Source organism: Ambystoma mexicanum, chromosome 6q (genome assembly GCF_040938575.1).
Source record: "Ambystoma mexicanum isolate Mex_15411 chromosome 6q, UKY_AmexF1_1, whole genome shotgun sequence".
NCBI lineage: Eukaryota > Metazoa > Chordata > Amphibia > Caudata > Ambystomatidae > Ambystoma > Ambystoma mexicanum.
In genome coordinates this window covers 858216147-858234273 of record NC_090937.1, presented here as the reverse complement: position 1 = coordinate 858234273, position 18127 = coordinate 858216147, and positions in this window count along the sequence as shown.

Sequence of the window (18127 nt, the reverse complement as noted above, 5' to 3'; positions counted from 1 at the left end):
GTATTACTAGGATTTGCCACATGAGTAGATCAGTTGGTAGCATCGATCTTTTGCCAAATGGTGGGAAATGCAGTAAGGCGTTCGCTTGAAGCAGACATGCATAGCTCTCAACCATTTGCGTTGCAAAGGCGGGTGAAAATACCCTATTTCGTTTTTGGCGGGTGAGAGCACATTGAAATGAATGGACGTGCAGGAGGCTTGGCGGGTGACTCAGCTCTTTACAAGGCAGGTGACACCCACCAAAAGCGTGTGAGTTGAGAGCTATGGACATTGTGGAGCCCCTGAGAGGGAGAATTCACAACAGAAATCGGGAGAATGCAGTTTTCCAATAAGACTGCATTGGGGTTATAATGATTTTAGACGGGAGACGGTTAAGAATAACATTATTTTTAATTGAAAAATTGGGAGTTCCCCGCCTAAATGGGGAGGGTTGGCATTCATGTCAAAGGCAGATTTACATGGTGCATTGTAACAATATGTAAATCCGTACTTTCAACAGACAGTTTAATGAAGGAAAACACATGGGCCACAATGTTAAGGGGAATTATTATCATGGCACCGTTGAATTGGTAAGGCATTAGCTTTGTCAGGTGTAAAAAATAAAACCATTTTTCTTATCAATGTCTTCACAGCATTTTTTTTAGAATGAACGCGCAACTGTGCCATTTAAATTGACTTGTAAAGATATTTCTAGCATGAAAGATATGCTCTGCGAGCCATTTCTGATTTGTGTTCGTTTTTGGGCGTTTCTTACACCTTTTATCCGTCAGCCTTTGCGCGTTTGCCCTTTACCTTCCGGATTGATTTTTTGACACACCGCGACCCCTAGCGAGAGCGAGCGGTTGGCCGCAGCAGCGTCAGTCACTTCCTGGGCTGATCCCTGATTGGACAGTCTTCGCTATCTGGCATCCATCAGCTAGACCACTGAATAGATTACCCATATCTACTGGTGGAGAAATCGTGCACAGCGATTGATTTACAAGCTTGTTTATTTTTCATTTATCCTCTTAACCGGGATGTAATTAGAAAAGAGGGATGATTGGACAGTATATGTATGTGAGCGTTCTTCCCCAAACAAGCTCCTGATTGCTTTAAGGGCACCAAACCGCAGCCATTAATCACAGGACAGTCGGGGGAGGTGACTGTGCAACCGCGAGGCGAGGCTTTGTAAATAGATGCCCTTTGCTACATAATGGTCCCTCAGCACAGCTTATGTCATCAATGCTGGAGTGTAATTGATTGTATGCTGCGCTTAAACGACCAGTTGCAGAAGAACAACAGAGTCAAAGGCAGGGTAGTTGTGGTGCGAGTGCACCAAGCAAAACATTTGCCAGCAGAGCCAAGGTGAAGTCAGATGCCGGGGGGAATGAAAATTGCAGATTAAGTGACACCATTAGCTACATTTGATAAAAGCTGCAATTGTCTATGGGTTGAAAACAAAGATTAAAGCAACTCTGTAATTACGAGAGGGTTTTCAATCCCAAGTATTATACATCGGCAAACAACAGTAATCAGCCTGTGCAAATAAAGCATATGCATGCCTGGGCCCACGGCTCCACCCTTTACTTAACCAGTGAGTTCAGCTGAACTGCTCAATGCGCTCCCAGTTTGCTCTTCAGCTTGACATTGTGTTTTTGTGTAGTTCTCTGCATCTTTTTGCAACGCATCGCAATAGCACATCCACATTATCGCATCTTTGCATTTCATCACCTGTGTTTGCCAGCACACAAAATTGGGAGAGCATTGCTTGATATGAAATGAGACCTTCTTGGCATGCCAGGGAACTGGAAAAGCGAGCTGGTCACTTGCGGACATGTCAGACACATGTAATGATCGATGGATATATATACTAAAGCCTCCTCCCTTTCCCATTCAGTGGCGTTAAATTCCACCTCAAACCCTGCTCTCATTCTGTACTTTTCAATTTTGTTTTTTCATCCTTCAAAATAAATGGTCCTACTCCTTGTTCATAACGCTCAACCTTTGGGCTTACTGCACAAAACCCAGAGACTCGCTTTTAAGTGGAAAAGGTCGCTTTAATGTGACAGGCCACAGCTCACAAAGAAACACTACCTTGGCTCCCTGGCCTTACAGACTAAATAACATTTAACAATTGGCAAATAATTAAATAAATAACCAATTTGCATTCCCCCATAATTAAATAATGAAAGCATTTCAAATTCATCCCTTCCTATCTATTGCTCTGTTCCATCCCCTTAAAATCCTCTCAACTTTCATTGCCGCTTTCTCCCCGAGGCCACGCCCCTCCTCCTTCAATACCTGTTCCCCCTCTTTGTACCCCGTGGAGTAGCCCGTTCCTGCAAAAAGCACCACCCCATTCCTTTACCGCGCTAGTACCCTATTGTGCTTCCCCCACACCTCCTCCAAAGGGCCATGTCCCCGGCACCAGAAAAACCCTCCCCTGAGGCGTTCTTTCTGCCCCACCTAAACTAACCTCCACTCCATGTCCCATTTTTATTATGCCCTGCACTGCCAACGTCCCATCCACACCTTAATAACTGTTTCCAAATACCAAAATAATTGCCCTCCATACTCTCGAAACCGAAAATCCTCAAAATTTCTCTTCCTGGGCTCAAGCACCTCCACCCTCACCGTACTCCAAACTACCCCTTCTACCTATTAAACTACTACCTATCCCTTCCCCCTGCCCTTTCATTCACCGCCCCCCTCCAAACCCTCCTCAAAGGCAAGTTTGTCCAGACCACCTTACCCTGAGTCATATCTACAGACCCCATCTAGGTCCCCTACTTACCTTGAACAATGCTACCCCCATTTCATGTACTGGGCCATTCCCCCGCGTGTACTATAATCCCCCTGGAAACCCGCAACGCTCCCTTCCACCCGCTGACATGGGCAGCAATTAGTCTCACCTAATCCCCTTATCTCCCTAAAGCACTGTTAGAACTGCATCCCATTTGAGCCCCAACAATCTGCTGTTCTCCGCTCGTTCCCCACCACGTTAACAATTTGATGGCCCCATCCGATATCCGCCACAACTCACTACTCCTCCAAGCCCCCATCTGGAAAAGAAAATTGATATGAGATTCTCTTCGCCACTGCCACAACACCCCACTCCTGCACCCTGCCTTCACCCTCGTTCCTAATCGGCCACCCTCCCCAGAACTCTCTGATATTACCCCTGTACTTTTTTTTTTAAACTCAACGCCCCCCCCTTTCATCCCTCTCTGATAGTCCCATCCTGCTACCTGCTGCCCCCAACCTCCTGGAAGCATTATTTCCAAAACCTCCTCTCCCCCAGGGACCAAAGCCCTCCTCCTAACCCCCAACACTTGAGATGCCCCACTCTGCCGGACCACCCGTCTTTACCCTCCATAAGCCCCCCCATGCCAACCCACCCTCACCGTGCAAAACCCCTTACTCCCCCTAGAGAAGCACCAACAGCCCTTTCCCGCATGGTCCGCATCACATTCAAGCATCTTTCCCCCTAATTAAATAATGAGCCTTACCCAACTTCGACCTCCTCCCGCTGCCCACCTATTCCCCCTTCTGTTCTCACTTGACCAATCCTCCCGCACCTTACGCCCATTTTGCCATGTTTACCAAACTGCACCGGGGGCCCTCGTGCACCCTCGTCCATGCAGTCACATCTCATCGCTTTCCCCTCCCACTGCACGAGTGGCCATGAGCTATACAATACATTCAATTGAATATCAATACATTTGATGACCCCTAAACATTTTATATGAATTTTATATTAATTTGATAAGAATTCCAATTAATTTGATATACAAACTAGATATAGATTTAACTGGACCCATATACATTTAATTGAACCCCATTGCATTTGATGACCCCCATGCTTATACAAATCCGATATAAATTTAATTGACCCCAATACATTTGATGACCCCAAACATTTTTCATATAAATTTGATAGAACCCCATTAAATTTGATGACCCCCACATTTTGTATATACATTTGATTGAACCCCAATAAATGTGATTAGCCCACGCTTTTTATATAAATTTAATATACATTTGATAAGAACCACAATGAGTTTGATATAAACATACAACTTTGAGAGAGACCCTATAGGTTTGCTATTGAACTATAAAATAAAAAAGCAATAAAAAACACATGACAGGCATACTATTGCTATAATCTGACACATTTCACAGTAATATTTAGCTATTTGGTCACCGGCCACCACGTTCAGTATGTCATACATATTTGTCCAGACTGTATAGAACCACACACAGCTGCATTTATGTATTTCACAAAACATCAATAATCTGTAAACTGACACATAACTTGTCTAACTATTGTTATTGATGATAGCTGTTAATAAATCTGCTTGTCTACCAGTATTTAGAATAATTATACGTGTATTTTATATGTTACTATAAACATCAGAAGATATAGTCTTTGGGTTTTACAGGGTATGGGTCACTTAAAAAAATAAACAGCTCAAGCTCCAGTAGAGAGTCATCAGAGGGTCGCACGAGACAGCAGAATTGCGACCCCCACCCTTGTAAGCCATGTGGGCTCAATCTGATAAACCTTAACAGGACATTAACATAACCTTTAAAAGTCGAATTTGGATCGTGGGTTGGCACACAGACAGCAGTTGAACTGGCCCATGGTGATCACAATGAGATGGGCACTTTGAAGAACAATTCCTTATCAGCGCTCAGGACACAACCCTGTGTTGGAGCACATGTGGAGATAAAACAGCCCCTATACAGGACAACACTGCACAACTTGACTGACCAACAGCAGTATTATAGGCATGTTGAGAGTATGTTTTAAATCCATACTCTTTAATACTCTTTTTAAAGTTACAAAGGATTTCATACTCAGCGTTGCACAGTGATGAAAATAAAGCCAGAGGTCGTGCCTTGTTGTATTAGTCTCTAGCAGTGGGATTCAAACTTTGTATGCAACCTCAGATGAGACTGAAGATGAAGAACAAGCTGTTTTCACTACTCTCTCTCACAAAAGACAAAAGCCTTAAGCCCCAGTACAGAACAATGTTACAAATGAACATGTTTTTGAAGTAAGGGACACACTTGAGCCGTAAAAGAAATAAACATGCACGTAACAGTGGGACAGGGGGTGTTATGCTGGCAAACAGAAATGACATGGCCTATGCCGATGCACCTGGTCTTCAGCTTATAGCAACAACAGACAACTGCAAAAGCCGGGTGGCACATACACAAGTTCAACAGATCGATGACACAGCTCAAGCTGTGATAATCATCAACGATGATGATGCTCTGTTAGAGGAGTTTCCCCAAAGTCTACCAGCAGGTGAGACTCTATAAAACTATCCCTTTGGCACACAGGTCCCATCTCTTCGTATAAGACTGTACTACCCAAAGGTTTGGTAGAATGGCAGAGTAGCCAGCCTTATTTTAGGAGGAGGATGTGAGCTGTATGTAAGTAGAACAAACTCAGTAAATACATAGGCCCAAAGTAACTCTCACATACTTGTAGTTGTAGTAAAATAGACATTTATTTTATCTGTGCAAGGAGAAGTTGTATTCATGTGTGTAAGTACTATTTTAACTTATTCAACACAATAAAAAACATCAGCAATACTTCAGGTCAGTAAACCACTAGTCACTCAGAAAATGTTTCATTGTGGGAATAAAAAGTGTTATTTAGCACCAGCCATAGCAATTCACTACTTCCATAGACTTATAATACTTTTCATATGCCACAAGGCTGTAGCAGCCCATCCCTAACTAGTTGTGATTTCTTCAGAGTCTGTTTGGAGGGAATGCAGATCATACACAGCAGCAGAGAAGGTAACACTCTCCATTAACACAGGCGTGACAAAATGGCTTGAGGTAAGTTCTACCCAGAGCCCCACAGTACCTTAGGAGCTTTGAGAACCCAAATGGTGTCTCACCTACTAGTCCCCGTGGATCTCTCTCTCAGGTGGCCAGGACACAGCCATCGCCTTTGGATCCAGACCCTGGGGATGGACCAGTGCAGGAGGATGACCTGGGTCAGGGGTCTTCAGGGAGTGGTTGTGAGGTGACCGATGGTGAGACGCGGTATTCCTCCTTTCCCGTACCCATGACCCCTCCTATTTCATAGGATTCTCTGATGTCCCAACTCCCCTCCATTCCCACATAAATACTGGGCCGAGGAAGAGGGCGACTGAGAGTAACAAGACTAACCATAACACATCCCATTGGACATGTCCCGCTAATCGGGTCAGGCAAAGTCAGGCACTTGACTTTAGCCACCTACATCTGATACAATTAGCTTTCCCCACACAGATAAAAGGCAGAACATAGAAACACAATCTGAGCAGGTGGAACACAAGAAGCAGCAGAACTTCTGGGGTGAAGGCAAACCTACTGGAGCAGTGCAGCGGATCGAGGGACAAAGCCAGGGCTGAAGGAACCCAGGAGTTCCCTGCAGGAAGTCGTTGCCTCCAACAAATCGTAAGAGATATGTGGAGAAGGCCAAATTCCAGACAAGAAAACTGCGTTGAGTTTCAAAGTTGCCTGCAACCCTCTTGGGTGAACAACAGAGTTTGGGAGGCAAGGCCAATCCTATGGTATTAACCTTGACTTGTGAATTAAAAAGGCAAATACAAGAAAGGAATGCACACAGCCGGTGAGTTGGCAAGTGACATGAAAGACCTTTGTGTATTATGGGAAGATTGAAGTTGCAAAAGTACATTGCACAATTAAAGGCTGCACGCGTGAGGATGAGAAGCAAAGAAGAAACCTGTGGTGAACTCCAAATTACTGATAACTGAGAAGCCAGTGATACAGAGTGGTGGAGTTGTCTGGCAAAAGGAACCAGCCCACTTGAAAGTCTCTGCGATAGATGAACTGCTTTATCAAAAAGCAACCAAGTGAATGAACTTCAAATAAAAACGTGAAAGAGTCTGATGATCAAGAGTGTCACCTGCAAAAGGGTAAGTAAAGAGTGAATATTGAACTCTTGTGCTTATGAGATTGAACTCCATAGACCAAGAAACACTGCTGCAAATAACACCAGAGTGCGAATTGAAGGGAGAGTCAAAATGGTCCAGTGGAGGTCTATAGTAAAATCCTTGCACATTCGAAAGTCTTCGACATCAGGAAAAGGTCTGAGCCCGACTGAGGGAGACCAAAAGTGAAGCGTGATAAGTAAGAGGAAGTGAACTCTAACAAAGGTGACTAAAGCTTTGGGTAGGGAAACCCCCGCAAGTGCTGGGAGTATATGGCGAGGTCCGAACCCGACATATGGAGGCCCACGTGAACCGTTTACTTTGAAAGGTCCGAGCCCGATGGAGGGAGGCCTACTTGAACTTTTTTATTGAACTGTGAACCCTTTTGTTGAACTGTGAAAGTACTTTTGTTAATGCTGGAAAAGTGACTTTAACGTGGAAGGCCAGGTGAGCCTCGATCCACGTTTTGAACTGCTGTGTTAACGATAGACAAGCGACTTTAATGTGGAAGGCCAGTCGTGCCTCGATCCACGACTTGTGCTTCATTTTGAGAACCTGAGGGTGTGTCATCCTGTCTACGGGGACTGCTTTACTCCATGCTTCCAACGTGTGAATGGGAGCTGACTCATCCACTTTTATTCTTTTCACACATATTTCCCTTTACACACTTTTTGTATAAGAGATAGGGCAGGCATTAGATTTTGTAGTATAGGCCATTTTGATTTGACAGACTGACTAGGACTGGGTTTTCTTTATTATTTGATGCTATAGACGACTCCCATCGCAGCTATAGGGCATAGTAGGAGTTCTTCCAAACCCAGAGAATTAAATAAAGGTTTTACAAATTGTACCTTTTGTGTCAGTGTCGTACATGTGATACCATGACCCCTTGCATAGCTTTGAAGAAAATGCAGCTGGATTCCTTCACGGTGCAACAGCAGTTGACCTGGTCTCCTGTTCCTTGCTCGTGGTGACAAAAGGAGGGACTCTGGGAGGGATGTTGCAGCAAAAGTTGAGAGAGAGGACACTCAGCAAGGAATTCTTCACACTCCCATGTTGGTCTGCAGTTTTGATGCCTTTTTACAAGCTCCAAGGATGAACGTTTTATGCCTGGTCAATCTGCCTCGATTCTTCGGTCCTGTACTCTGGTGAGGGGACTTTAAGGAGGGGGATCTTGTCTCTGAAGATACTGGAGCTGACCAAAGTTCTTGGAGGATTTGTTCATTGCAAGACAATGCACTGCAGTTGGGTCATCTGGTATGCGTTTGCAGCCTTGGAATGTCCCAGGATGACTTGTTCTAAAGGTTGTCTTTTGGATAGTTGTTCCCAACAGTCAAAGGGAAGGTGTTGTCCTCTTCAGAGCCCCTCTCTCGATTCAAAAATGGTGTCTGGACACCAGTGATCTCTTTGCGGTTACTGGAAGAAGCTACAGGTGCCTCCGGTCGTCATCTTCGTCAGAACTTCTGTTCCAGATGTCGACTTGACTTCTGCCTCAGGAACCTCACATTTTATTAGGATTTCACACTCACCCTCTGCAAATTCTCCCTGCAGATTACAGAAAGGGCGGGTGGCTGTCCAATCAGAACAGTCAGCCCCCCAGTGGGAACTGGTTCCTTTCAGGCAAATCAGCCAACAAAGTATAGTAGAGTTTCTGTATCCTCTCATGCTTCCTGTCCTCGTAGACACACTGGAGCCTCAGTGGGATACACAAAGGGGTCCCGCCAAAGACAAAATTCATATCAGGACCTCCAACTCCCAGGATGGTAAAAGGATCCAGAAAGAACAACCACACAAGAAATGGCAAAAAAAGAAAGAAGCCACCATGTTGGAATGTAGGTGACCCTTCTGTGCATTGCCGCAGCTGTAAATGCAGCCTGCGGTGGAAAATGGCACAAAACTCGGTAGAACATGTCCACTGCCACGAGCCATAACTATAGGGTTATTACTGTGACCAAAAAGTTACAGGAGCAAAGATAAAATGGGGATACTAGGTAACCCCTCAGCTCTCCACATCGGCTGGTGTGTGCTGATCTCTCCAAAGGAAAAGCTAAGATGGATATTAAGTATCCCTCTAACCTGGAGAACAGTAGTTCTCAAAGACGATAAAAGAATATAAAAAGGTGAGCCCAAGGGGCACACAGCAACACTGCACATAGGGTGCTGTGTGCTGAAAAAGTGACACTCAGATGCCTTTACAAAGGTATCGAGCAAAGCATGACTCCATAAAAAAAAGTAAAACAGACATAACAGGGTTCCCATGATTAGAGAAATGAAGAATGAATGAGGGGAAAAAGGCTCTGCTCATTCAGGAGAACAAGAAAAAGGTCTAGAAGTCCAGCAAAAAGTGCTGGTGGTCTCACTAGGAGAGGGGATAATGCAAAAAACTGATAAATCTCCCTAGACCACTGTGATCGCATGTAACACCCTCATTGCTAAAACACAGTCTACACTGTTAACAAATGGGCAAAGTATAACTGGTATTGGTTGTGAATTAGATAATAATATAGGTAACTGTATATATCAAATTATTGCAAATACTGTTGTCAATGCCCAAACAAAACCATCAAATAACACCAACAGACCCCAGGGCGATCGTTCGACAGCACATATAGGATCTATTTACCAGTATGAGCCTGATCTCCCTCCGTATGAAAACATTAGCTCGTGGGAGTATGAGGATGTATTTTCGGGAGCTTGTGATAGGCCTGTTAATGACGGAGTGCAGTTTGATTGTATAGATGCAGTGATGGGTGCTCTGAGGGCTGATGAGTTACAACCTTGTATCACTATGTCCACTTATGATGTTTGTGAAATGGCTTACAATCTCTTTCAAATGACCTCTGGAACATTTGTCGATTAGCCAAGTCAAAGCACTAAACACACAAGCACGCATAATGATCATGATGTTGAAATTCAAAAGAACCGTGTCAGTGATTCAGATTATGTGTGTGATAACCCTCTTTCTGGCCCCACTGACATTCAAGATGGTGGGAAAGTCATTGTCACCACTGTAAATGACACAAACGCATCCATTGATCATGCTGTTGAAACCCAGAAGAGCAGTGTTAATGTCACTGAGCGGGTGTGTGATAATCGCCAGGTGAACCCTGCTAGCATTCTAAACAGTCTTAATGTTAGTATCATCAATATAGATGGTATTAGCCTATTTGACCAAAATTAAATGACCGAAGGACCAATTTGGTTGAATTTGATTCGGGTGATTTGGTTTTCGAGCCAATTTGATCACATATATTGATAAATAGCAACCCCGGAGAGCCGGGATTGCAGGTGTGTCCCCCTCTTCCTTAATATTGGAGGCAGGGGACAATCCCCCCAAAGTAAAACGCATATACGTTTCAATTGGTTCTCACGTGAAATTGTTTGCAAGTCAAATTGCCACAGGCAATTTGCAGATGGTCAAACATACCCAAACCATATAGATGACACAGCTGATGTATGCAGATAAACATCCTTCATATGTGCAGGACCCATTAGTGTGTGAAACCCCCCAACTCCAGCAAATAATAAGAGAAAAAAACATGTAGACAGCCCCAGCTTAAAACAGAGATATACAAAATGCATGCTGTCATGAAAACTTTGAAGCCCTGTTTAAAAGTAAATTGGGGGATCCCGATATCAGGGGTTCTGTTCAATATTTGAAGCAGGTAGTTCTTACATTTCTACATTAATAAAAGGGCTGGATGATAGCACTACAGCCTCAGCAGCGGGCGCTGTGGGGCATCCATGGTAAGTCAGCTCAACAATCCTAATAGTGCAACATGCAATGCTCAAAATGGGGAACATGGCATGCTAGTGGTCGAGAGCCCCGGTCGGTTTGAAAATCATAACACATCTACTACGCCACTGATACCCACTGAAAATTATGGTATAGGGAAACCTAGCACTAGCACAGTTGCTACTCCACCAAAACCCGCTAAAGGTGCATCAAAGTCATCAAATGTAACAGGGTCTAACGAAATCAAACCCTTGTGACTAGTCAATTGCTCACACCTGAAAATGAAATGGGCCATTACAAAACAGGCACGTCTTTTAAACAACCAGCGAACTGCTAGAGCAGATGCACATTTACCCAATGCCCAATGTAACACAAGTGATTCCGGCTTGTGAAGTTGAAAATACAATCACTGTCACAGTTGGTACATTGCTACATTGTGGGGGTGGATACCCAGAGCCCAGCGGCATCAGTTATTTAAAATCTTCAGAAAGGCCAGGCTGGTTATAGCCAGACGTGATCGTCCTCATATGTCACAACCCCAAACCCCACAGCCTGATGCTCCAGTGTACTTAAAAAGGGTGCAGACATATCAACGCGCATATAAAACATTCACAGTCTGATTGAAAACTTGGATCAGTTATTGTCCTTGGGACACAAGCTAGATGTTATAACATAAGCCATAGACACACTGGTCAGGTGTATATTAGAAACTGTTGTACCAAACAATTTCATACAGATATGCATAGATGCTGATGGTTTAGCAAATTCCTTCTTTACAAGGTGATTCATGCACAATGTCTTCAGTGTTTTACAATTTCTGGAATATCTGAGGAGGCTCCTGCAGAGTAAGACCGAAATTATGTGTTTTGCACCATTAAGAATCATTACAGTGATTGTCAGGTCCCGATACCGTAGATTTCACCGAATCCAAATTCACCTACTCAGAAATCTTCTTTTTTTGTCTTCGAATTGGTTAGGTAAGTAGGTACATTTTAAAACATAGATGTGGGTGGGGTAAGGGGATAGGGTAAGGTGGGGGTGCGGGGGCAGGGGGCATAGGGGCTGTGAGGGGAGTCTGGGGGGGCAAGGGGTCTTCCCCCGTATAGTAAAAAAAGAATTTCGAAGAAAAATTATATTTGACTATTTGTGCTTTAGGTGAAGTGGATTTTGTGAAATCACTGACATTTGTCAGGTCCAGCGCTGTTGGTAATTACAATCTTTGGACAAACTCATTCACAGTCATATTATGAAATCTAAAAGCAGATGGCTATTACATTTCAATCACAGGCCATTAAATCTTTGTCTGGTGCATAGGCTTTAACGGAACCGCAGAGCTGTACAGATGCCGATATATGCAACAAAGCCTTGAAAGGACATTAAGAGCTGGGTATTCTAACAGACACACCGAGTGTTGCACAGTTGTCTCTCTTTGAGCGATATTTCGCTAGAATCGATCAAAATACTGTAATTCTTTTTTCTTTTTTATTGTGTATATAGCTAAGTCAAACTTTTACACATATTACAGAATACAAAATCAGAACTACAGTATAAACATTCTTTAAAAATGAAACAGGTGAACAAGATAAAAAGGAGCTTCAAGTAAAAATTCAGATAACATTTCAACAAAGCATTAAATAGATGAAATATGAAGGGGGCGCTGTTGCGCCCACTGCAGCATGCAGCAGCGTGTGTAAGCTCTGTGGGGAGCTGGGGCCAAAGGCAGTAAAACATGCTGATTATCGCCCGGTTTTATGTGAAAATGAATTCAGAGGCATCCGAAGTTTCCAGCTACATGTCAGTGAAAAACTGGTGTGATTGGTGACCGGGATCCTTAGCTGCACCGTGTGAGAGGAGGAGACCTGCATGGGGCACAGCCCGGGCCCTGGGAAACACGCTGAAGACAACAAGGGGCGGTCTGGGGTGCTGGGTGCACCTCCAGCGGTGGCCCTTTTACTTGCTGCGTGTCAATCGCTGGCCGCTACCAGAGCACGAAAGCTGTGCAAAGATCCTAGATTCAACGTCCACAAGACACTGCTGGAGCTCCGGGGTGGACCCGTTGAGTGCTGGTGGACGAACCAGCTGAAATCTATGAGAATGGGTGGTGCCACATGCAGGTACCGGGTAAGGCACGCGCTGCGTGGTTTGCCCCAGCTGGTATCCCTACACCAACTGCAGACACCCGTCCACATCATTAATAAACTGCTGCATGTGCACGGTGCAGCCCCACTGAGGGAGGGTTTGCCCTGGATGAGTCGGGCATGCTCAGCGCTTCAGAGGACACGCCCCTCCATCGCAGCTGCCAGGACAGGTGCTGGCCACACGATCCTGGCTTTCAACCTCTGCACATCATCGGTGAAACAATGGGGGCCCTGGTGAGTGCGATTGAGGTCGACAAATATACCGAATGAGGCCACTCTCAAGAACATATACAATAAATCACTTTCACAAAGATATCAGTGATGCCTCGAGACTCTCCCCTCCCCCTGGATATGGGACCCATGCTCCACGAAACACGTACATTTGTAACTGCAGCTCCCCATTGCACTGCACATCGATGGCCCCCATGGCTCGCAGATAACTCAACACCAGAGGCTGGTCTGGACACCTCTAACTAAACGGAGCGACGCTGCCCTGATTGCGACCTGGGTTCCACGTGGGTTCCACGTGCACACGGACAAAGTATTGCACATAAAAGAGTCTTGACTCCTGCCTAAGCCCATATCACCGCCTTAACACAGCGAGTCCTGGCAAGAAGGTTGCTATCATGGAGTTGGAAAAGACCCGAGGCTAAGCTGATGTCAGAACTGTTGGGACTCGGGGCTAGCTAGTCTTTTTTGCTGTAGCTCCTGAGATTCTATTTGGGGCTACAACTAAAAGATCAGGGGCTATAGCACCCTTAGCCCCCCCTAGCAGCGCCCCTGTTTGCTATGATAAACCCAGATCTCTTGACAGAGAGGCGAGGTCTGACCACCGGCACCAGAGCCCAAGAGAAGATTTAAGTGGCAAAAACTGTAACATTATACCTAGCGTTGCACAGTGAGCTGCAGGGCACCACATCGGATTCCACACACCCAAATCCTCTGCGGGACCTTAGTTACATTATTAGTGTGGTCCACAGGCATACGGTCTACAGGCAACCGCAGTTAGGCTCAGGGCCCCATAAAACTGAAGGCACAATACTGGGTCTGTTCTGGATTGGCAAATCGTTGCAGAACCATGATCCTGTACCCCAATGAAACAAGGCATCCACAATCTCATACCCTGCAGTGTTCCCACCGTCCGACAAGGAGAACAACAACAGGAAAAGTCTGGAGTCCATGCAGCTCATCCGTCTGCTTTCCTAAGAAAAGCGGGATTGGAGTAGGAGTCAGAGGCACTTCTGAAAACAATACCCAAGGGGATAGGCCCCAAAAAGGGAAAGAGCACCAAAGACAAATTCACAACAACAGTCATCAGACCAGACATCATGCCAGATCCCAATGATGTACAGACCCCCAGACCATCCCCACCCCGCTAGCTGCCACCATGGACCCTCAAGCAGTATTCACATCTATGCAGCAGGGATTTGCTGCCCTGAACGATAAACTTGACGGGATCAATATGAATATAACTTCCATCAGGAACCAATTAGAGAAGGCCACCGGCCGCATCACAGAAGCGGAAGCATGTATCAGCATGACAGAGGACACACAAGAGGCATTACACAACACAGTGACGGAAATGGCGCAAGACCTAGGATCAGTGAAACTTAAGTGTGAAGACTTGGAGGCCAGGTCACACTGAAATAATATTAGCATAGTGGGGGTCCCAGATGAGGCACTCAAAGCTCTGATGGAGCTCGCGGTGGAGGAGTTACTCAAAAATGTGCTTGGGGTCCCAGGCTGGTCCTTCATGTTTGTAGTGGAGCGGGCGCACTGATCCCAGGCACCGCGCCCCAAGCCTGGTGCCTATCCAAGACCTGTCATTGTCAGAATAATGAATTACAGAGATTGTGACCTAGTGCTACGGGCCACTAGAGACAAGCAAGAATTGAAACTGGGCTCAAATGTGATCCGAATATTCCCGGACTACACATTGGCAGTGCAACAGGAGAGACGCTCTTTCACAGGTGTCAAGAAAATGCTTCGGGAACGCAAGGTTCCTTACGCGATGTTGTATCCAGCGAGGCTCCGCATACATCACAATAATTAGACATACTCTTTCACCTTTCTGGAGGAAGCCACCAGCTTTGGTGAAGCACATATTCCAAGGATCGCAAAACCAACCTCGAACGTCTCAGACAACAGCAGGAGTAAATCCCCGACACACAGGCAGGAGTGACGATGCAATATCACCGGCAGTATTGATGAGACCAATATGCGAGAGGATATGTCCGGAACCCGAGAGACCAACTACGAAATACATAGGACACTGGCCGCCTCTATTTCAATTATGAGACCAAGCAACAAACAAGTTTGAAGACCTGACCGGACAGACAGACAATGGTCCTTGGCCCCGGCCGCCGCAGCGATGCTCCCCAATGCGAGTGAACTGACAGGACGGACTAACACGGAAGAGGGGGGAGGAGGAAATAGGCATAGTTCAACTTTGGGAAACTATGAGGGTGGGAAGGGGGGATGGGATGTTTGGAGGGGTGTTACAGTTAGAAATGCACAGGTACGGACCACCATATCATACATGGAATATCTAGGACATTACTGTAGTGTCTGCCTATTAGTTAGCGCTGTTGCGAATGGCTAAAAATGACGTGAATGGGATCACACTGCTAAGCTGGAATGTACAAAGTCTATGAATACCAGTGAAAAAGAGGAAAATTATGGCATATATTAATAGACTGGGGGCCCAAATTGTGTTTCTCCAAGAGACCCACCTACTAGGGTATTAGGCAGAAAAGATAGCACGTGGCTGGGGTAAACATCGCTTTTACACCTCGTTTTCTAGCAGAGCACGTAGGGTACTGACATTGATACACAGGGAACTGCCGCTCACCCTTTACAATACAGAAAGTGACCCGGAGGGACGCTATGTATTGGTGCATGGGAAACTTACTGAAGAAGAGGTTTCACTGTTGAATTTATATGGCCCACATATAGACGATCCAAGGTTTTTCTCAGAATTGTATGAGAAATGCGCCAACTACCCCACGGCCCAACTGATCTCAGGGGGTGATTTCAATACAATTTTGGACACTCATTTAGCCGCACTTCCAATGCCCCAAGAACGCTTACCAATGCTGCCCACATGATACACACTCACATAACAGACTTGGGGCTCTGAGATGTGAGGCGCTCTGTGAATGGTGCACAAAGGGCCTACACATATTACTCGACTGTGCATGATATGCATTCAAGAATAGACATCTGGCTAATTTCACAGAGGGCTCTGGTATGGGTATCCAAGGCCAGTATACTTCCAAGAACGATGTCGGACCACTCCCTGATCCTGTTACGAATGCAAATCCCTAAAGCTACACCGCAGAGGCCCCATGGAGGTTCAAAGCCACAGCATTGACAGATCAAGTATACAAGAGCAACCTAACCCAACACATCAATGAATACTTTGAACACAATGAAGGCACGGTAAAGACGCAGGAAACTCTGTGGCAGGCCTTCAAAGTGTATATAAGAGGCATAGCCATGTCCACGGAATTTGGAGTGCTCAAAAATATCCGGAATGAACTGTAAAGGCGGGAGGAGGCGATTACTCAATTACAAGAAAAGTATGTTCCAGACCCCAGCCCACAAATTAAACTAGGCATTAAGATCCAATTTGAAGAGTACATGGCCGCAGCGGACCGTACGGTCCGCTACTTCGACAAACCGGCTGCCGCAAGACGATATAGAGAACAGGAATGTACAGTACGGCTCCTAGCGTATATGGTTAAGGGGGGAGGGGTAGTACTTTTATTCCCTGTGTAACCCGACCCAACGGTGTGGTAGTGACGGACCAGGAGCAGATAGAGAAGGTGTTTTACGACTTCTACTCCGGGCTATATTCCCCCCAGAGCACGGCCATGAAGGAGGAGATTGATAACTACTTATCAAACATACCCACCACACTTCTGTCTGCAGGGACGAAGGTAGCATTTGAGGCACTGATTACTCAAGTAGAGATCGCAGAAGCCATTAGATTCCTGCCCAACGGTAAAGCACCAGGCTCAGGTGGCCTTGGGGCCGAGTTTTATAAAGACTTCTCCGAAGCCCTGGTCCCCAGACTCCATGACGTCTGGACCGAAGCCCTAGACACAGGCGAGCTACCCGAGACCACCCGTGAGGCGATTATAATGTTATTACTTAAACTGGGGAAGAGTCCCGAGGACTGCGGCTCGCATCGACCACTTTCATTGATCAATACGGATGCGAAAATCTTTGCAAAAATCTTTGCCACACGGCTGACCCCCCTGATGCCACATATGGTCCACAAAGACCAAGCAGCTTTTATTCCAGGTAGGTCCACAGCGACTAACATCCACCGTTGCTTTGATATAATGACCTCTGTTCCCGAAAACATGCAAGGGGTAGCACTGGCATTGGACATGCAGAAGGCCTTCTATACCGTCTACTGGTCCTTCTTATTCAGAGTGTTGCACAACTACGGGTTTGTCCCGAACTTCATAAAATGGGTGAAAGTGTTGTATACAAAACCATACACAAAGGTGTGTGTTAATGGGAAGCCATCAGGGATAATAGAACCGGCGGCAGGTACAGGACAGGGCTGTCCCTTATCCCCCCCTCCTGTTTGCCTTAGTTATAGAACCATTAGAGGATCTACTGCGGTCCAGATTTAGTAAGGTTGGGATCTAGTTTATGGACAAGACTGAGATTTCACATTTTATGCTGATGATATAATGTTATATTTGAGGAACCCTGAACGTAACATGGGGAAATCATTGAGGGCTGTTAAAGAATTTGAGGAATACTCAGGTCTTATATTAAATACAGGCAAGTCTGAGATATTCCCTCTGACAGAGGCTATCATGGAACCCGCAACCCTATGGACCAAGTGGCGAGGACAGTATGACTCAGCCACGCCCTAAAGAGACACTCGAGGTAGCACTTTGCAGGAAGTTAGAGCATTGGCGATCTCTACCGATTTCTCTCATGGGCAGGCTTGCATTGACCAAGATGATCACTCTACCCAAGTTATTCTATCTATTCAGTACGGTACCCATGTGGCTGGAAGATCCTTTTTTGTCAAAAATCCAGGCAGCATGTGTGTGGCATGACCATTCAAGGGTAGGGTGGCGGAAACCTTCCACTCCATATTCATACGCGGGCCTCACTGAACCAGACCTAGAATTAAATTACCTGGCAGTGCAGGCTCACTACGCAACACAATGAGCCACGGCAGGAACACACGCACAATACTCTATCCTTGATACACAAAAGAGAAGCCCCGTGAAACTTTTACATAAAGCAGTAGCAGCACATCATCAACAAGATCAGACTACTAA